Here is a 19,736-nt window from a genome sequence, read left to right as displayed (position 1 = left end):
TGATTTATTTTATTTGATGCATTTCTTCGATGGGTTTAAATGATTTATTTCATTTTCGTGAATTTCTTCGATGGTTTTCTCTGATTCATTTCATCTCGTCGATGTCTTCGATGGTTTTCCCTGATTCATTTCATGTCTTCGATGGTTTTTCCTGATTTATTTCATCTCGTCGATGTCTTCGATGGTTTTCTCTGATTCATTCCATCTCGTCGATGTCTTCGATGGTTTTCCCTGATTCATATCATCTCGTCGATGTCTTCGATGGTTTTCCCTGATTCATTTCATCTCGTCTATGTCTTCGATGGTTTTTTGTGACTTCTGTCACTCTGTCATGCATCTCATCGATGGGTCTACATTCTCTGCTCTTTCCTTCAAGTACTTATCTCTGCGGTGGTTTTGCATGCTCGTGCGTGCTCTGCTGTTGGTCGAAATTATCTCGATCGTCTCCAACTCAATAAGCTTTTCCTTAATTTCTTTCCAGGCCGACCACACCGTTACTAACATATAGTAGTTGATTGTTTCAGCTTTTCAGGTTCACCGTTACTCGGGGAAACTAGTGAAAAGTGATAGTGAAAAGTGATAGTGAAAAGTGATAGTGAAAAGTGATAGTGAAAAGTGATCGTGCAAAGTGACAGTGAAAGAAGACATCTAAGGTAGGCTAGGCTAATTTATTATAGTATGAAGTATTTAAGGTCCCATGTAAAATTGCCAAGCAGTCACTAAATCATTAACTTTGTTGTTCGTTTATTGGCTCCTCATCTGCGATGAGGAGGTTACCGCTGCTTCCGTTTGCGGAAGCAAGTGACTGAGCATGGAATCGGTATGGGTGGATCAATTTCATCCCTTGGTGTTCTTGTCCAAAGGGAAAAGTTTCGGGCGTAGGGGGTGCATCTTTTGGTACACTGCCTGCGTAAGTCACCCAGTTCGATTACCCAATCTCCGTGTTGGACGGCTTGAGTCAGGTCAGGTGTTTGCTCCTGACGAGTCGCATCGGAGCAACAGGAATCGTCTGGGAGGCGCCGAGCGCTTTTCCCTTTCGACTTGGACAGCAGGGTGGTAGGAACTGCGCCGTCCAATACTTGTTTCATGCTTACCCTTCGCCTTTCCTTCTTTCCTGAATTTCTTTTAATCGAGTGATTGCTTGGCAGTTCCCTAGATTCTATATCTAAACCGAAGGGATCGATGGAACTTTGTTTCCATCCATCTCTTTGGTTTAGTAGACTTCATGTACAGGGAGATCGATGGAACTTTGATTCCATCTATCTCTCTACGGGTCTCCAAGCGCAGCAACCTCCTCGCGGTGAGACCTGGTAATCGGTGAAAACCGAGCCGATGGCTGCGATTGTCAAATATTCTAGTCGTATATAAGAATTTCTTTAACTTGCAATACTATGGTAGAATGTAAGAATAAAATATGTAACTTAAAATGTTGTTCGATTGTTCCTACCGAACCCCAGAACACGAATATAGTGTTAAGATGGAAGAATAAGTGCAAGTTGGAATATTTCAGCGAGATACTGGAACTGTTGAGTTTTTCACAATTTTTAAAGTCCTCTCTGCTTCAGCATTTTATTGAAATATACAAAGTTACAATTCCTTTGCGAGGTATTCCACGTTACATCATGAAAGCATGTCTTCCACAAATAATGTTGTTGTTTATATAAATTTGTATGTTAAATAAATTTGTTTTTCGTTAAATAAACCGGAATAGGACAGCAAGGTTAAAAGACGAGTGTGATATCGTTTTATTTTCTTCCTCCGTTCTCTTCCGTTGAACGAAATATGTTCATACGACGATTTTTAAATTGTTACTCTAACAGAAACATTTGTAAATCGCGGGCATTGACTCTCAAAACATAAACTAGTTTTACTCGTGCTTAATTCTAGTTCCTACCACGCGTAGCGTTACAATCTGTTTTGAGACTTCACCGGTAACGTTGCATGCAACACTAAAATGGCAAGGGGGTCCTAGGACCCCCTAAACCGGCGACACAAAAATACATTGCTTGATAGGTCTATTCTATACCTCGTCTGTGATTTCTGGTTTTATCCTTATCACGGAATTCCTGATATAAATTCAGTTAATTTTTATTTCCCACCGTAATGAGCGCTTTGATCTGTTTCTGTACTCTGCCGGTAGAACGGCGGGAACGTCCCGCGCCTGACCGATAAGTTCGCCTGCGTCTGGCAGGTGTCTTACCTTTTGCCGCAATCTATGGCCCCCGCGCGAAATTCAAATTATTCGTGCGATAAATTGAGTGTTTAGGAAAGAACAATAAACTGTGATCGCCTGAAGAATAACGTTCCTTCTTCGAAACTCTTACTATTATAATAAAATGAAACGAATTACTAATTCAACGTAGAAAAGTGTGCATGAAAATTATTTAATGGTGTGTTTTATATTCTACATTTATGTGATATGCTTTGGGTGATATTTGACTTTTTTTTCGCTATGTCCACCTTTACATTAGCTAATGGTAAAGAGCTATTGTCTGAATACTACCGTCTGTCGATTATCGCATGTCATCGCTGCAAAATCAAAAACGAAAATTGGCAAACTCGATTTAAGCTATCACAGGTCTCACAGAGGCGTATATTATGTTATTTAATTTTTGTATGCACTAAAGATACTATTGGAGGCACAGGTTGGCATGAGTTATTATTAAAATTATATTACCCACACGTTGTTTTGTTGTTTGTGGGCAGAATTTCAAGGCCGAGCTCTATACACCGAAAGAATAAAGAATTCGTAGAAGCATACGGAGCTCTATGTGGTTTATATTTACTGAAATTGAATATTCGAGGAATATTCGACAGAGACTTCTGTGAAACTTTACAGGTTTATAGAGCAGGCGAGAGTAAAGGGCACGAATCTTCTTTTTATAGCTGCTGTAACTCGACTTCAAGGCACACAACTATCCTGTAAAGTTTTATCACCCTGATGCTCTTTGGAAGCTATTACAGAGCGAGAAAAGATGTTTTAACCGACATTTTACTCTTTTTGATGGAAAATAAGATTGTGTTTCCTTATAGAATAGAATAAGTTATTGTATTTTGATACGAGAATGTCCATATAATGTTTGTTTAATGAAAACTATTTAATCCTTAAAACTCTACATATAAGCACAAGCCTCTATCGTCAAGGTAAAGCAAGAGATTATTTAAAAAGAAAATTATATACGAAAATTAAATTCATTGAACCTTGTTTCTTTACTGATGCACTAAACTATTAAAACTTAATTTTCTCGATAAAGCTCTTTTGTAGCATTCCCCGTTTTTCCCCCTTACCCTTCATATCTATATTATGTACCTATATAACAAAAGCTTCTGTATAATTTCTGACCGGAGCGCTATATTCTATTATTAATTGATCCTCTGTTCTCTATAGGAAGGTGTATCATGATAGCAGATGGATATCCAGTGGCGTATTAAGCAGGGGTGAAGTGCGGTCGTTGAAGCGACTTCCGTAGTTTCCTACGTCTTTCTCAAAGAGTACAAACGAGATCGTTCTTTTGGCGAGCAGGGTGGCCTTTGTATATGCGCGTGTAAATATTAGCGGAGGATGATGAGAGCCTTCCACCATTTCCTCTTTCTTTCTTTCTCTATTCTCCTTTCAGGCCGTCGTTCTCGCGTTGACCACCCTCGACGGCTCCAGCCTGCCCATACATTCCAGCTACCGTCGCGACGCCACTCTGAAGGCCTGCTTTAGCCCTGCGCTCCTGCCACCTGCAGACCGTGCGGCGCAACCTTTCTCTGATATTACCTTTATTCAAACGCAACTGGGTGTCTTCTCACTGCGGGGCTGAGAGGCTTCAGTAGGTACGCTCGGTATATGAATCGTTTTTTATCTGGATAGCTTCGAGCGTTTCGTAGCGACTCTAGTTCCGGCTGAAGGGGAGATTGTGACTGTAAGTGGTTACTGGGGGTACAGGTTGATTGCTGCGTAATTGAAATCCTTCAACTTGATGATTATTAGATTATCAGGAAGCATCGTCTGCAATTCCAATTGTAGAGCCTCTGGTGAAGAATGTGAAAATAAATGAAGGCTCCTTTTAGAACATGAATGTTACTTTGTACAATTCAGGAAGAGACTGTAATGTAATTAATGAAGAACGTGGCCGTTGTCATCTTAAAATATATTATCATACTTAAAATTTTATGTGCAATCTAGTTCATGTCGAAATTATCAGCACTCTTTTCGAGACCGATTGTAGCCATTTAGAAACGATTCAAGCAGCAGAAGGAATAGCATATTTATTACTTACATATATAAATTTGCAAAGTTTCATGGTTTTCTGAATTTATAAGTTTGGGATCTTTTCTTGTAATCTAGAAGTTTGAAATACTATACAGGGTGTCCCAGTATTGATGGTAACACAGTGGAGGGGGTGATTTTACATGGGAAAATCTGTCGAAAATATAAAATAATTTTTTTTCATTTTTGTTAAAAATGGCATTAATATCATAGGTAATGTTGATCCCTTATGAATATTATAAACTATTATTTATCTCTGCCTGTTTAGAATGGATTTATAAATGAAAATAAGATATAAAGTCTCAAAATATAAAGCCTGAAGTGAAAACAATTTATTTTATATTTTTTACTTATTTTTTCACATAGAAACTTCGGTGAAACTTCGTCTATCAACCTATTTAAGTAGTCTCCGATCCTATTACGGTTACCCACAATTACAAGTTCAGAGAGCTCTACTTGTTAAAATATCCCTTAGAAACACGAATATTCCAAATGAATTAAACGAATTGAAAGGGATAAAGCATGCAAGAATTTATAACGAAACGTTTTCACAAGATCTGTATGTAACCGATGAATGTATTTAATACGCAACGGCACGAAAATGAATATTTATCTGTAGATATTCCAAATCAACAAACAGAGAAGCGGAAAATATTTGTTGCACTGCCTCAAAAAGAATAAACACGTGGAGTACGTCACAGGTACATTTAACTACGATTTTCTCATAAAGGGACTGAGGCAGGAATAAAGCGAAAACTACGAAGATAAAATATGTTTATAATTTGCACTTAAGCTTGCTGAAATATTAAATCGGCCATCATCGCGAAGAGGCGCCGTTTGGGTAGCAAAGATGCGAGCTACTACTAACGCAGTAGACACTTAAAAACGTTATAGACATTAAAATTAGGAGAAGTACGCGGGAATAATTTTTAAAAACAATTGTGAGCCTCGAAATTGAAAGCATTACGTAGAAACAATTTTAAAAAATATCACAGACATTAAAGTTAGAAGAATTGCGCTGCAAGAAATTTTAAAAACAATTGTGGCTCTCAAAATTAAAAATATTAAATGGAAACAATTTTAAAAAATATTATATACATACCTACACATAATTTGGAATGTTAGATTAATAGTAAGTGTCTTCTACGTTAGGAGTAAAATCTTCCTAACGTATTCAAATATTTATGATAAAGGAACCGCAACAGTTCTAAGAAGTTGCACTTTCTTCCAATAATGAATAAACTATGGTTATATGTACCATGCAAGTGCAGCATGAAACTGATAGTTTTTTCCACTAATTCCAGTGAGAGCATGGTTTGTTAAATTATCATAAATTGCATCAAAAGCATGCATTAATTTACATACCTACAAGTATGAAATTATTATCAATTATCAATTAGACTAAAATAAACCTCACTTATTTTTATCCACTTTGGGAATATAAACTTACTTTAATTTCCTAGTCCATAAACTCCATTTCGTAAATTAGCAAATTCGTGACGTTCCCAGGGCTTATTGTTAGATGGGCATTCGCGAGCTCGAAGCTATTGTTTTTTCATGCACTGTGAAGGAAGCACTTGAAACTTAAAATTGTATAAGGAGGCTCGTGTTTGCGTTTTAAGTAACGAGCTAATTAAACGCAGCCTTCCTTCTCCAAAATGACTTTACCCTGCTTGTGAGATGCATATTTACAAATGATCCGCGTGTGCGGAGTGAATGTTGGATGATGCTCCACATTTTCGTTTATGAAAAGCTCAAATGCGAGTGTCTGTATTGCATAAATTGCGATGAAGTATTTCTGCATGCATTAATGTGTCTGTGACATTTATATTTAATCATATAACAGCGATATTATTTAAACTACTTTTTTTTATTAAAAGCAAAATATTCTTGTTCTATTTATCTATGCGTTTGTTGCAAGCTTAATACACTTCTAGACAGAATTATTTACGGACGAATTTAGCAGAATGTGATATAAACCTAAGTAACGTCTTTGACATTGCCCAACATCTACTAGCTACATAAGTGCCTCTCACTCTGGATCAGTACCTGTGAAAGGGAGATTTATACAGTCGAAACATGTTAGACCCATCGTAAATTTCAGACGTAAAAGGTGAAAGCGAAATCTCCTGGTTCTATGTATTTTCTATTTATAACAAAGCCAGACACAGAACGAACTTAACTGTAAGTGTTACGTAGAGCGCAGGGTTTTCTATTTTTAAATTTTCGATTTGCATAACTGACTATAATACTCGTCGGGAGTCGTGTTCATCTTAGAATAAATTAACGAAATCGTGTTGAAATGTATCGAATTGCCCACTGATATGCTCAGCAACTTATCCAATACGACTAATGATGAAAAATTGTATAAATATTGAAAAAAAGTCACGAAGATCTGACTTATGAAGGAGATGCTAATTAATTTATATCGACTTCTTTCATTGAAGTAACACCAAACTTTATAATGCAAGTATTGATTATCAGATATTTTGTTGGTGATAAATGTTACAAACTTTATGTATTCAAGCATATTCTTCTAATTTCCTTTACGTATAAAAGAACTATGTGTCAGAGCTTGAGACTATAAATAAATTTATATACCTTCTAAGTAGAATCACAATAAATTTCTTTAAACTTCATTTTCAATCGAATAATATTACATCACCTATAAAAACAATTTCATAAACGTACTAAATCGCAAAAGTCTGGTCTTTAATTTAAACAAACCGATTTGTTCCTACTTTTCTTTATTATTCGAATTTTCCTTATAATTTGGAAACGAAAAGTTTCCCAAACATTTTGCTTAAATCACTGTAAAGGGCTTTAAATAAGGTACCAAATAAACGGAATTAATTTTTTTTTAACACAAATAAGTTAAGAATATTAAAAAATAAATAAATGTAAAAGATATTAAATTATACATCATTAGAAAGGAATAATTTTTTCCTACTTTTAGGCGTAAATTTCATTCCGATATCTTAAAAGGAAGACCCGAAAGGTGGGAAATTTTAAATCCAGCCCACTGTGCGGCTGTTTGATCACAAAGTTTCACTTCGCATGAAGATTACGAACTGTCATTTATCAAACGGTGAACTCCCAAAAAATGTTTCGGATATCTTCAGAACCTGGTCCATTACGTCAGTAGAAGACTTTGGGGGACTTCCTATCTTTCTAATGGAAGGTGTTGTGTGGTGTCGTATAAAAACCGCCGCATCTTTCGGTTCAGTCACATTTCGATTCCACATCTTTCTGTCGGCACACCATGAGGACCTTCGTTGTAAGTAGCGGTTTCGTCATTTAAATTTGGAATAATAAAGAAGTGCAAATGTTGTCATTATATGTCTCATTTACATAGTAAATATGTTTACCTTTTTAATACAGGGAATGTAAAGAAATTTTGTCACTTACCTTTATCGCAGAAAAACTTTACATACTTCATTTATCGATAATACTTATAATTAACTATCGTTTGGAAATATTTAACTATCAAATAACTAAAATGAACAATTCTGATAACACTTCAGCACACTTTTAATCAAGTTTAAACTATAGTAATGAAGTAACTCAACCATTTTGTATCAAGATATTCACCTTATCATTACCGCCAACATCATGCTAATCAATACCTGGATCTTCACCAAAAATATTTCTTTCTTCCAGGTTTCTTTGCTTTTGGTCGCGGTTGTCACCGTTGGTGCACACCCAACCGCGAAAAGGTATAACAAGCGCGGTGTTCTCAGTGGTCATGGTTACGCAACAATTTCAGAATCATCTGAAGAAGTAGAACTCAGCGGGTACAATGGTGGATCTCATACAAGCTACCTTCCACCAGTTGCCTCCGTTCCAACCGCAACCTATGGTGTCCCAGCGTCTGCTCCATCATACACAGCCCCGGCCCCTGCTGCAACGTATCACTCAACTCCAGTATCAGTCTCCACTTACAGTGTTCCTGCTTCAGTATCAACTTATAACGTTCCCGCACCAACTTATGGTGCCCCTGCGCCAGTGTCAGTCTCCTCCTACCGTGTTCCTGCTCCAGTAACAACTTATAACGTTCCCGCACCAACTTATGGTGTCCCTGCGCCAGTGTCAGTCTCCTCCTACCGTGTTACTGCTCCAGTATCAACTTATAACGCCCCTGCACCAACTTATGGTGCCCCTGCGCCAGTTTCAGTCTCCTCCTACCGTGTTCCTGCTCCAGTATTAACTTATAACGCCCCTGCACCAACTTATGGTGCCCCTGCGCTAGTGTCAGTCTCCTCCTACCGTGTTCCTGCTCCAGTATTAACTTATAACGCCCCAGCACCAACTTACGGTGTTCCCGTTTCCTCAGCGTCGTACCGTAATGCCCCGACCGTAGTCCCATCTACCTTCCTGTCTATACCACGTTCAGTATCAGTCAGTTCAAGTTCGAGCAGCAGAGTGGTGTCTGGAAGTGTGCCCAGCAGCTCTTACGGCGTTCCAAGCAGCGTTGTCGAAGCTGTACCTTCTATCGAACTTGCCTACAGATCGGCTAGTTTGCCGAGCAAGTCTTACGGGGCCCCCTCGAGCATTGGTTATCACGGTGCATCCTCCGTTGGACATACACAGAGTTATTCAACTGCGCCCAGCAAATCTTATGCAACCTCTGCTACAGCTGCGGATATCTCACTGCCCAGTGTCTCGTATGGTGCCCCGTTTGCTAATACCCAAGCAGAACAAGCTGACGGATACTCGTACTCAGTGCCATCGAAGAAATTCGTCGAGGGAGGAATCTACTAATAGGTCTGGGTTAGTACTACTAATGTGGCTAATTAAAGCTTTCACATATGTCGATCCAAAGTCGTCATATAACTTCGCCTCATTTTCGATTCGTTTCGAAATCGAGGAGTTTATACGCGAAATGTAAAATAGTTGCTACAAAGAATTACTGTAACATGGCTTGAAAGTGTAAAGCAGATGTAAAATAGATAGACGAGATTGCGTGATAGTATTTCTTCATTGCCAAGAAGTCTTTGTGTTTTTCTACAGAAACTATTATAAATTCTATTGCAGCTGTGATTCTAATTAGCAAGTTCGACTGTGAGTACATATTATTGGCTTGATGTTTGGGCACTGTAAATGAATTGCGATACATTTTTACATGTTTGAATAAAAAAATTGCACGAACCACACTTGTTTCAGTCACTCGTCTCCTGTTCGGATATTAATGTTTTATATTTGAAATTTGTCTTCCATCGTTTCAGTTCGAACGAGCATTAAATGAAGATACTTCGCGTGGATTGCATTTTCAGTAATGCAATATGATCTGGTTACATAAACAAGTAGCATTTTAAATTAAATTAGCATATTTCACACTCTCAGCCACCTTTACGTACAAAACACGTCTAAACTGTGATGTCCATCATTGATCCAGCGTGTCATCTGAACTAAATAACGCACAACAGCTGACAGAGCACAATCCTTATTATCAGGGGTCGTTCTTAAATTACATAAGGGTATTTCTGGCGATTTCTCACCCCTTCCCTCCCCCTGTATAAGAATTCATAAGATTTTATATTCAATTTATATCCGATTTTATATCCTCTCTCCCTCTTTCTTACGTAATATTTTTTACATTGCAAATTTCCCCAGCTATTAAAATTCTTTTAAAGGTATACATAATTATGTTAAAAAATATTACGTAAGACGCTGCCTGTGTCCTCCACCTTTAAGGAAACGTAAGAAATTGGCTATCTCCCAAAAGCTTTACGTACTTTAAGGACGAGTCCTTATTAAATATCTCATAAGCTCTTCTGTATCTACATAAACAATCGAAAATGGGTAATACGTTATTCAGTTTTCTGTTACAAAATCTTGCTCAAATGGATGGTTTCTGGTTTCAATGGGTGAGTAGGCTGCAAATTTTGGGGAGCGACAAATTTTAAGCGGAAGAGATTGGGAAAGGTTTAAACACAGAGGGTTGAGACAACTTGAAAAACAATTCACTTCTTCTTCAGACAGCGAATTAGCATCAACTCATACCTAAGTTGCCATATTGAATTAATTTTGAAATTGACTCGACCGATTTAAATTAAAATACTTCATGATGCATATTTCGCGGAAAGGGTGACAAACACTTGTTAGCCTGGGGGCGCCAAATCTTCAAATCCGCACCCTCTCCCCTTATCAGGTTCTCAACATCAATAATAATAAACTAGTAAGAAGATAGTTGGCAAAACGAGCGCATCAGCGGACACGCGCATTGTGATTAAATGAATAATCTTCTTAACCCAATTTAAAAGACAAATCGTTAGGATCACGTGTAGCAAAGGGGCAAATCAACTGGTCCCTGTGTTGTTCGTGACGCTACGTTGCTTCACTCGTAGCTCCTGTGGCACGGTGTTAATTTTGGACTGTACTTGATCACACATTCTCGTCAAAGCAGAAGATTGGGATCACCGATAGAGCTTTGCATGCGCCGACCTACTGCAGCTGCACAGTTTGCAGCATGTCGTGTATCTCCAAAAGCTGTTCGCTGATCGACACGATCACGCCGCGCCACGATGTAAACTCGTACAATTAGTTGAACTCCGTGATAAGGCGAAACGCGAATCATGCAAACCGTAGGCCCGGCTCTACTGAACACTTCGGCGACTTATTGCGAGCACATAACTAAGACTTAATTACGTATTACAATATGTACGTGTTTGTTACATACGTGGCTTCCCCTGTCTCGTTCAGCGACATCCTTTTGTATTTAGTTTTGAACGCAGTTGAGTGAATTTGGATAAGACCAACATCTTATCTTTTCAACTATTTTAAGCCCTTGTGAAATTGAAGTTCATATGGGTATTGTAATTAAACCTGTGTTCCTTTAAAGTGGGAGATACAAATTTGATTTTTTATGTGTAATGTTATGTGTAATCATTTCGTTTACATTTTATGGTTATTTGTTGCATCTGCTAGTAACTATTTCTACTTAGAAGTGTATTATTGTCCAGCGCAAAAATTGAAAGGACACGTAGTTCTATATTTCTACACATGTTGAATTTTAAGCAGTGAGACACTCTCTGAAGGACTCCCAAAGTCTAAAAATTTGCATCCAACGGATAAAGGTTTTTCTGTATTACAGTCAGGTAACTGTAAATCGTAGCAGATATTTTAAAATTGAAATATATACACACATTTCAGAAAAAAAACAGTGAAGTATTTATGATTACAGTTGGTAATAATGTTTCTACTTACTGTTTAATACCACTACTGGTATTAATAATTACTACAGAATCAGTGCTGTTTCGATATAATGAAGTAGGCTTCGTATAATTAGTCTAGTTATCTATTATCTGTTTTTCATCACATAAAAGTCGTGTGAGTTTCGAAAGTCATGGTGGTTACTCTATGAAAATATTTAAAAAATATTTCCCCTTTGCCATTTAATGAAAAAAATGTTAAAAATATCCGGAAAATTCTTACAGTACTTTTACTTATATCACTGTGGGTACTGATGAAATATATTCGCGCATAAATAAATGACGCACAGGTATACTACAAATAATACTGCTACAACAGCTAGGATATATAAAAAATCTCTTTGGAATATTCGTGATACTACGTACAGCACATCATTCTTTTATTGATCACACGTGATTGCTGTGCATACAAGACTTATAGCCAATTTCACTGCTTCATATTGATCAAATAAAATGACATACTCTTACAGCAATTCAGTACCTATATACCATTCTAAACCGAAGCATTTCCTTTATTCCTCTATAACTCAGAAATTATGATATACGTGCATCACCTGCGTCCAAACAATATTTTTTACCTGTTTTACCACGTAGATTGTGACTCACCCTACATTTCACTGAATCCCTGTACACGTGAATAAATGCATATTGACATATGCTGGTTGTCGACTACCCTACCGTGATCTGTTTAACAATCAAGTTGCTGGTGGGTCTCTAACAAGTACGTACACGTCAAATAAAGTGATTTATTAAAAATTCATGCTGCTGCACACGTGCCCAAAATTATTATTATTATTACGCCTTTATTAGACTTGCATCGTGTACGTAATTACAAGGAGTACAATTCGAGTGTAAAAATTGAATAAAAAGAAACAGAAAAAAATCATAATAATATAAACGTAAGAAGTTTCAACTCTGTCAGCTGTTTCTGAGCCTGACTTGTTAAAATTGCCTGTGACAATCAAGTAAAATCCGTAAAAACAAACAAGTAAAAACCAGCGAATAAAATTGTCTGCCAGAGTAAACGAAAAATAAGAAACACCGAGGAGCTGAGAGAGCATCGATGTAATTAGACGAATAGAAACTAAGAACGCCTACAATATTCCCCTAAGCGAGCACGGCAACTACCACGCGTCGTCCTCCCCGAGGCGGGATTACCGTTGCTTCGAATCACTCTACAATGGTCGCGCGTCGTCGCAATCGAGTGACTCATTGTTAATTCACACATTTAACCGACGCCACAGGTTCCAGGCGATTATGGAGAAAACTAGGTGAATTGATAACAACGCCACGGAGAAACGATTCATCCCCCAACGCGGACGTCGAAGGGCGCTAGCCTCTGATGCGCAAGCGCCCCCTGGAACGAGGTTGGCGACGCTGCACAGCGCCGCGACGCTCACGGCGCTCACTTGAATTCTCGCCGCGTGCCCGTCGACGGACTCGCCGTCCAACCGGATACGGACCAGGCGCTGGAACGCGACGGAGTTGAAAGTCGCGCGCTTCCGCTCGAGTCCTTCCATCGAACGCGATCGACATGTCTCCTTAGGTCCCGAAGGACATTTCCGCATCATCATCGTTCCACTCCCTGGTATTCCGCCTCGCTCCGACCGCTCGCCCTGGACTCCTCTCCGCCTGGCACTTCTGCCAGTTATGTGGTGCGCGTGTGAAAAGACAGGGCAGTGGAAATTGTTTGCGACTGGTAAGACCGCCAGGTGGGTGCGCTCTAATAAACCTCGGTGGACGCTGCAGGCAGTTCACAGCCGGCCGTTTAGGCAGCGTTCTTGGTAACGTCAGTCGGCTACCGAAGCGGTGGAGAAAGTGGCAAGGTAGAAAATAGAAAGGTTGGGAAGATAAGATCGCGGCAAGTCTGCTACTCAGGATGAGGAAGAATAGTCTGTCTAGGTGATGCGCGTGCTGTTCCGTTGCAAACATTTCGAGAGTCTTTTCGTCAATAACATTTTGCCCGGGGAGTCTTTGAAGCAGCGGGGAAAAGTGTCGAGGTAAACGGTACTGGAAGAATTGGGGAGTGAAGCCGGTAAAAGTTGGCTACATCCAACAAGTTGGGGGAGCACTCGGTCTGGATGATATCGCTACCGATTCGGTATCTGTTTAGAAGAGCTCGTTGGGCCTGTGGGGTTGAAAAATTGTTTGCCTTTCCGACAACTTCCTCATGACGGTATTAGCGGTGGATCGTTAAGCTGCGGTGCGACAGCTTTGTACCGATCGCGGTAGAAGTTCGTACTACAGGAAGATGGAACTAAGAACTCCGGCAGGCATGACGAAGTGGAACGCCGAGAATTGAAGTTCCGGGGATTTACGTGGCCTACTTCTCCGCAGTCCTCCACTCGAAGGGCACGCAAGGTGAGTTACCGATTACTTGTTGCCTCTTTACAGATCCCTGACGATAATAGCTTCTGTCACAAACCCTGTTCCACTGAAATTGGAGATTTAATGGGAACGAAGTCTGGCTTCCTCAAACACACCTCCCACAACACTGTCTTTGTTAAATTCTTTTATTTTCGTTCAGACTTTCTGTTAGGGTATTGTAGTTTACATGTGGTTGTAATAAGAACGTATTCTTATTATTGCCTAGTCGTGTTTTTTTTTTTAAAATCTCTTATAGTTCGATTACAGTTGAAAGTTAGTAAAATGAGATTAACACGATGGAACTTAAGGGTACTAGACAGTGGTTTTTGTCGAAAATGAAGCATTTTTTTCGGTTGTTTACAAAGAAATAAATTGAAAGTGGGGCTTGTTTTTTTACTCCTTTTTGCACATTTTTTACTAAAGAAACGTGTTTTTTTTTTAAAGCTTATGATGTTAATGAACTTTGTGTCAAAGAACGAGTCTCAGTTTGAATTTATTTCTTTGTAAGTATTCATTTTCGACAAAAACTACTGTCTAGTATCCTTAACAGGAAAAGATCTCAGGAACAGAAACTATGGACTATATCAAAGCTTAGGCTACCTTAAAGTTTAAATATCGGTGCAGTCATTTTTTAGTCATTTCAAGAAATTGAACTATTTTCTGTGTCCTGTGAAACTCAAGCTTCCTTTGGATATATAAGTGGCAAAAAATCCAACGTAGTACCTATTTGAAGCCTCGCAATTTTTAAAGCAACCCATTTTCGCTGAAACCAGGAGCACGCCGCGCGAGGCGGAGCTTTGCTTTAACGTCTATGCGTGCGTGAAACCGTCGATCGATTATCGAAAAAATTATACACATATATTCCAACGAGCATGCTTTGTTAAACGAAATGTATATTCAATTGTGGCCCCGCGAAAAGGGGAGAATGGATACGCGGAGATCTTCCGCAGCACGAAAATATGAAGAGTTTATTCAGATTCAAAAATCGCCAGCTGCATGCTGCGGCTCTAGGTGAAAATTCAGATTGCCAGTGGTGCCAACACCGCCATAAACGGACCCCAGAACCATTTATTCCGCTTGACCAGGCGGTACTGAGGCCGTGACTGACAAGTCTGGGTTAGAAGGAACGCTGTTGCAGCGTTCGGCTGTGATACGCGAATATTTTTTTGGCTCACTTCGGAGAAGAAAAACTGTCACTGAATTATGATTGACAAAACGGCAATGCACACGGCACCTTTAGATCATCAGCATACCGAGGGTTGCATAGGTATTTACATATTTAAGATTCTCACTTTGTAAAAGACACCTTTTCATTGATTAGTTGATATCCTAAAAGTTACGACGCAAAAATTTAATTAAAAAACTTCTTTGCGTCAGAATGCAAAACTACCTTAATGATGCTTGTGTTCGCTAATTTCATGACGGGAAATATTTTTGTACAGTAAAATTTTGTAAGAGTTTTAAAAATTGATGAATAAATGATTTTGAAGAAATTGAATTCGGAATATAAATATTATGTACTTTGTTTGTTTCAAACAGTCTCTAATGCGGAAAATATTGTAAAAATCGAGAACGCTTTTTTTACCTTTCCTTTTGTCGAAGAATTTATTCAATAAATTTAGCTTTATTCTATGGGAATGCGCAGGCTGGTTGGCAGCGAAAGCAAAAGGATTCTGTTATAATATTTCGTGCGTTCTATGCTAAGCTTTCAAAGGACAATCGATAAATATCGATTGGTCGGTGCTTCATGGATGGAGAAACTTTTATTATCCTGTCATGGTCCCTTCGCTCAATGAGTGAACTGTTGGAATCGTTATTTCACAGAATGCGGATAAAAATTAATATAAAATCGTGTATATACTTGCGGAGAACAAATTTGTATTATGAATAAATTTCATTGAAATTTGTAAATTTTATTATATTACGCTTAATCGTTGAACTTTAATAGGTACTAAATACTTCGCTCACTATTTGAATATTATTATGTTCTTATTATTATTATCAGCGTGAAAGTCGAAGAAATTTGATTACATCACAAGTGAGAAATTCAAACGAGTCGATTACACACAGAAAGGCCACGGCGAATGTGACGCTGCGGCCTGCGTCATAAAACCACGTGTCATAGATGGAAACGTTTTTCGTAAGAGTGAGGTGGTCAAGTGTTTTGTACAACGGTGATCACTTTACAAAATCAACGAACGCGCACTTACACGTTTGGGATATATTGTCCGCTGGGAAACACGTCTGATTTAAATTCACGAGTGTGTCCTTAGGCCTCGTTCACCTTAGTCAAATTACTTGACTTCGATACTTGACTTGAAGTCGATAACTTGAAACCAGGGGTTTAAAACAGTTATGGTATCGGTTTCGGTTCTTGAAACAGTTACGAAGAACCGATATTCTGGATAACTGTTTTAAGTAACCGAAATTTCTGACTATATCGATTTCGGTTACGGTTTCAGGACCGATATCATATCGGTTATAACGATTTCAAGTTGAAACTACATTAGCAATGTGAACCTGTTACTTACTTGACTTGAAATATCCTTTCAGGTTTCCTTCAAGCTTTAAGTGAAGTAGTGATTCTTTCAACTTTACTTGCCTTGAATTACGACTTGGCTAATGTGAACGAGGCTTAATATACATGAAAATAATAAATGACGATAAATGTGTGAATGGATATTTATTACATCATCTGCCACTGATTACTTTATTTACCTCTATCAGCACCTCTATCGACACAAATGAAAAATTAATCTGAATTTTTCAGTGATTACTTTTAAAGTATATGTTGCGCTATTGCTTGATAAATCCGTGAATGGAAAATGAGGAGGACTTATAGCTCGAGTAGGACTCCAAAAAGTGTTCATTTAAGAGTAACTCTTCCACTTTCATTAATTCTGTTCCCTCTAACTCGCTTGCATACCTCTTGTCCTATTTCTACCCCTCCTTGCCTTATCATGTTGCTTACACTGTTTGTAATTACACCCTTACTTTACTGTTGATTAGAAGCGAAGCAAGTGGCAGCCGCTAATAACTGCTTGTATACCGTTTCTTTATCCATCAACCCACGTTTACACCAGAATGCCGCGGAACTGCTCGCTATCACTTGCATTGTGAAAGGGGAATGAAAATTGAGAACTTAAAACTAGGCAAGAAATAAAAAGCTGTGGACATGTCTATCAGGCACTCCCAAATTTCATTATGCTCCCTGGTAAATATTGTTCTAACTTGAATGTACATAATTACAATGGTCTATCTAACTCATGAAACATGTGGTAAACTCTAGTAGCTTGCAACTATAAAAATTAATTGAAGTTGGTTAAGAAAAATTTATTTACCAAATGGTACCGTGTATTCATCGCATCGTAGATATTGAATTTCGACATGGAAGCTTGTCTTCTGAAGAAATAGTACAAATGAAGGTGGCACAGTTTATCATGCTACGCAAAGCCGGATCAGGGAGGGAGGGGGAGGGTGTTCTAAGTTTATGATTTATGTAAAAGAATAATTGAATGGAATTTTATTTTCTGCTTTCCTTTTGAAATATAATTAGAAATCGCACTAAAAGTTTATTTTAAAATTTTCGATGTTTATCTCTTAATATTATTTATTTGTAAATCTCTTTCGTTAGATATCATTAAATGTTATTTAGTTATATTTAGAATAAATTTCAATGTTTGAAGATTTACATATTTTATTGTATATTTTATTACAAATTTTTTTAACATCCCCTCCTCCACGCTTTGCAAGCAATGAGGCCCTCGAAGAATCCTAAAAATCTGAATTCGGCCCTGATGTTACGTATCAAGTAGGCATATTGAAGGGCTGATTATACTGTACAGTTACGTATTATGAAATCCATGTAGTTTTGAAATTTTAGGCCGGACATAACGAAGCAAAGAATAAAATTAATTACGTACAACGCAACTGTAACCGAAAGCAGTTTCGTCACTACCAGGGAGTCAATATGGAAATGTAAACTGTAATAAACAAGAGCTGCGTCGTTGAGCATAATCTATCAATTTTTTTTATTTCAAAACCAGTGATTTCTGCTTGTTTTTATTGAAAAACTAGCTTCACTACTCAGCTTGGCTCGAAATTTAAATTCTGATTTTATAAAAAAATTTACTTTTTTATTTATTTTTTTGAAAATTCACATTCACCTGGATTAGCTAGGCATAATGAGCTGGGACACATTTCGTGACCCCAGAGTTCATCGTTCGAAAGTTGTTATGCGACAAACAAACACCCAAACACTTTCTGCTTTATATATTAAGATGATAAATCAATTAAGGGTCTCGAAATTTTAATATCGAACTTCATTTTGTCGAAAAGGAGATGCCAGTTACTCCTAAAGGGGGTAGAGTTTGTAAAACAAATACCATTTGAAGTAGGGTAATGGAATTACAATCTGCGGTATGACTTATCAGAAATGCGTAGTCCTATTGCTAATCCTCCCCTTGACAGAGAAATGGCACTTTCCGGGGCATGTTATGTATTGCGTTTGAGACGATATAACATGTACGACGTTTAAGTATCTTATCGGGCTTACCAAGTAGCATTCAGTATACATTACCCCTGGGAAGCAACGTTGTTTATATTTTATTACACAGACTAGAATACGGGAGCACTAAATACAGTAGCAAATCGGATTTGCATTCTCACAAGTGTGACACGCTGTTGTGTCCTGACTACATTTTCAAAAAATTGTATATTTTCATTTACTCTTTCTTTATTCGACTCTATTTAAAAAAACTCGTCGCCACATAATATCTAATTGTGGTAAGTGGTAATTAAACTCCAGTATCTGGTATTTCATTTACCATTTTTTAGAAACGAATGACAAAAATAATGACAAAATAAATGTACTTTTCCCAATTTATTTACAGCACACAGTGTTAAAAACTGTGTTAATTCCACTTAGCGATATTTATTACTAATTTACAATGCATAATACGGGGGAATATAACGATATACTCTTATAATAAATATATCAATTATAATAATTGACTGAAGGATCTACCTTGTAGTTTTTTTTAGATATTCACGATAATCTGAAAACTCACATTTCTTCGAGGCGGTGGTTTCACCCTTAGGACCCTTTCATTGCCGAACCAAAAAATAGTTATGTTATTAGTATCACTTGACCTACAATTCTGCAAAGTTTAAAATTTGTTGAATTTTCAAGTTGCCAAACTTTCCTAGTTAGTAAAGTTGCATGGTTTCAAAGGAATAAAAAAATGGGTAAACGACTTTTTTATAGGTGGAGACGCTTCAGCGATTTGAAGGTGACCTTTGATTTCTTAAATAGGAATTACTTCGCGAGCAGCTAAATTATTCAGAAGCAGCTTGACTGCTCGCAAAGTGTACCCAATTTCACATTAAAATCAATCTTGTTTACACCGGAGCCACTCGAGAGATAGAAATTCAATTAATAAAAACTGAGTGGAGAATTTGTCTCATTAAAATGCCTTTTAAGAACATTTTATTAAGGGCGCTTGTTCCTAAAAGGAATTCCATGACAGAGAATACACTTATGAAACGCAACCACTGAGATCTGGACTTTGTCGAGAGCTCCAGTCGAATCTGCTTAACGCACGCGGCAACCGATTAAAAAGGAGCTCTAGATAAATAGTTGCGACTACTATAATATATCATGAAGCACGACGAAGCACATTTCGCGAAAGAGCTGATAAAGAGCACGAGAGCTTGCAAGCACACGCCACCCTTCGTGAATTGCGTTTAACCTAATACGGGAAAGCCGTCACGAACATCTTGAGTAATAAGTATCAAGCGTGTATTTCACTCGTGAAATATTTTAGAATCATCTGAATAAACTCCTGCACGCATTTTCTATCGGCTTTTCTTCCACCACCGTTTGTGCCATTATGTTGACGCAC

At 38.0% G+C, this 19,736-nt stretch overlaps 1 protein-coding gene across 1 annotated transcript in view; it reads left to right on the top strand.

Moving 5' to 3' along the window:
- The first annotated feature begins 13,035 nt into the window (after positions 1–13,035).
- Positions 13,036–19,736, top strand: part of Machr-b (muscarinic acetylcholine receptor) — a 60,839-nt gene continuing 54,138 nt past the window's right edge. Inside the window, exon 1 of the mRNA XM_076826996.1 lies at positions 13,036–13,827. The gene's annotated coding sequence lies outside the window, so the exon portion shown is untranslated. The remainder of the gene's footprint in view (positions 13,828–19,736) is intronic.

The sequence above is a fragment of the Andrena cerasifolii genome, chromosome 14 (assembly GCF_050908995.1).
Source record: "Andrena cerasifolii isolate SP2316 chromosome 14, iyAndCera1_principal, whole genome shotgun sequence".
Lineage (NCBI taxonomy): Eukaryota > Metazoa > Arthropoda > Insecta > Hymenoptera > Andrenidae > Andrena > Andrena cerasifolii.
Note: the sequence above shows the minus strand (reverse complement) of the source record. Positions and strands in the feature narration are given on the sequence as shown.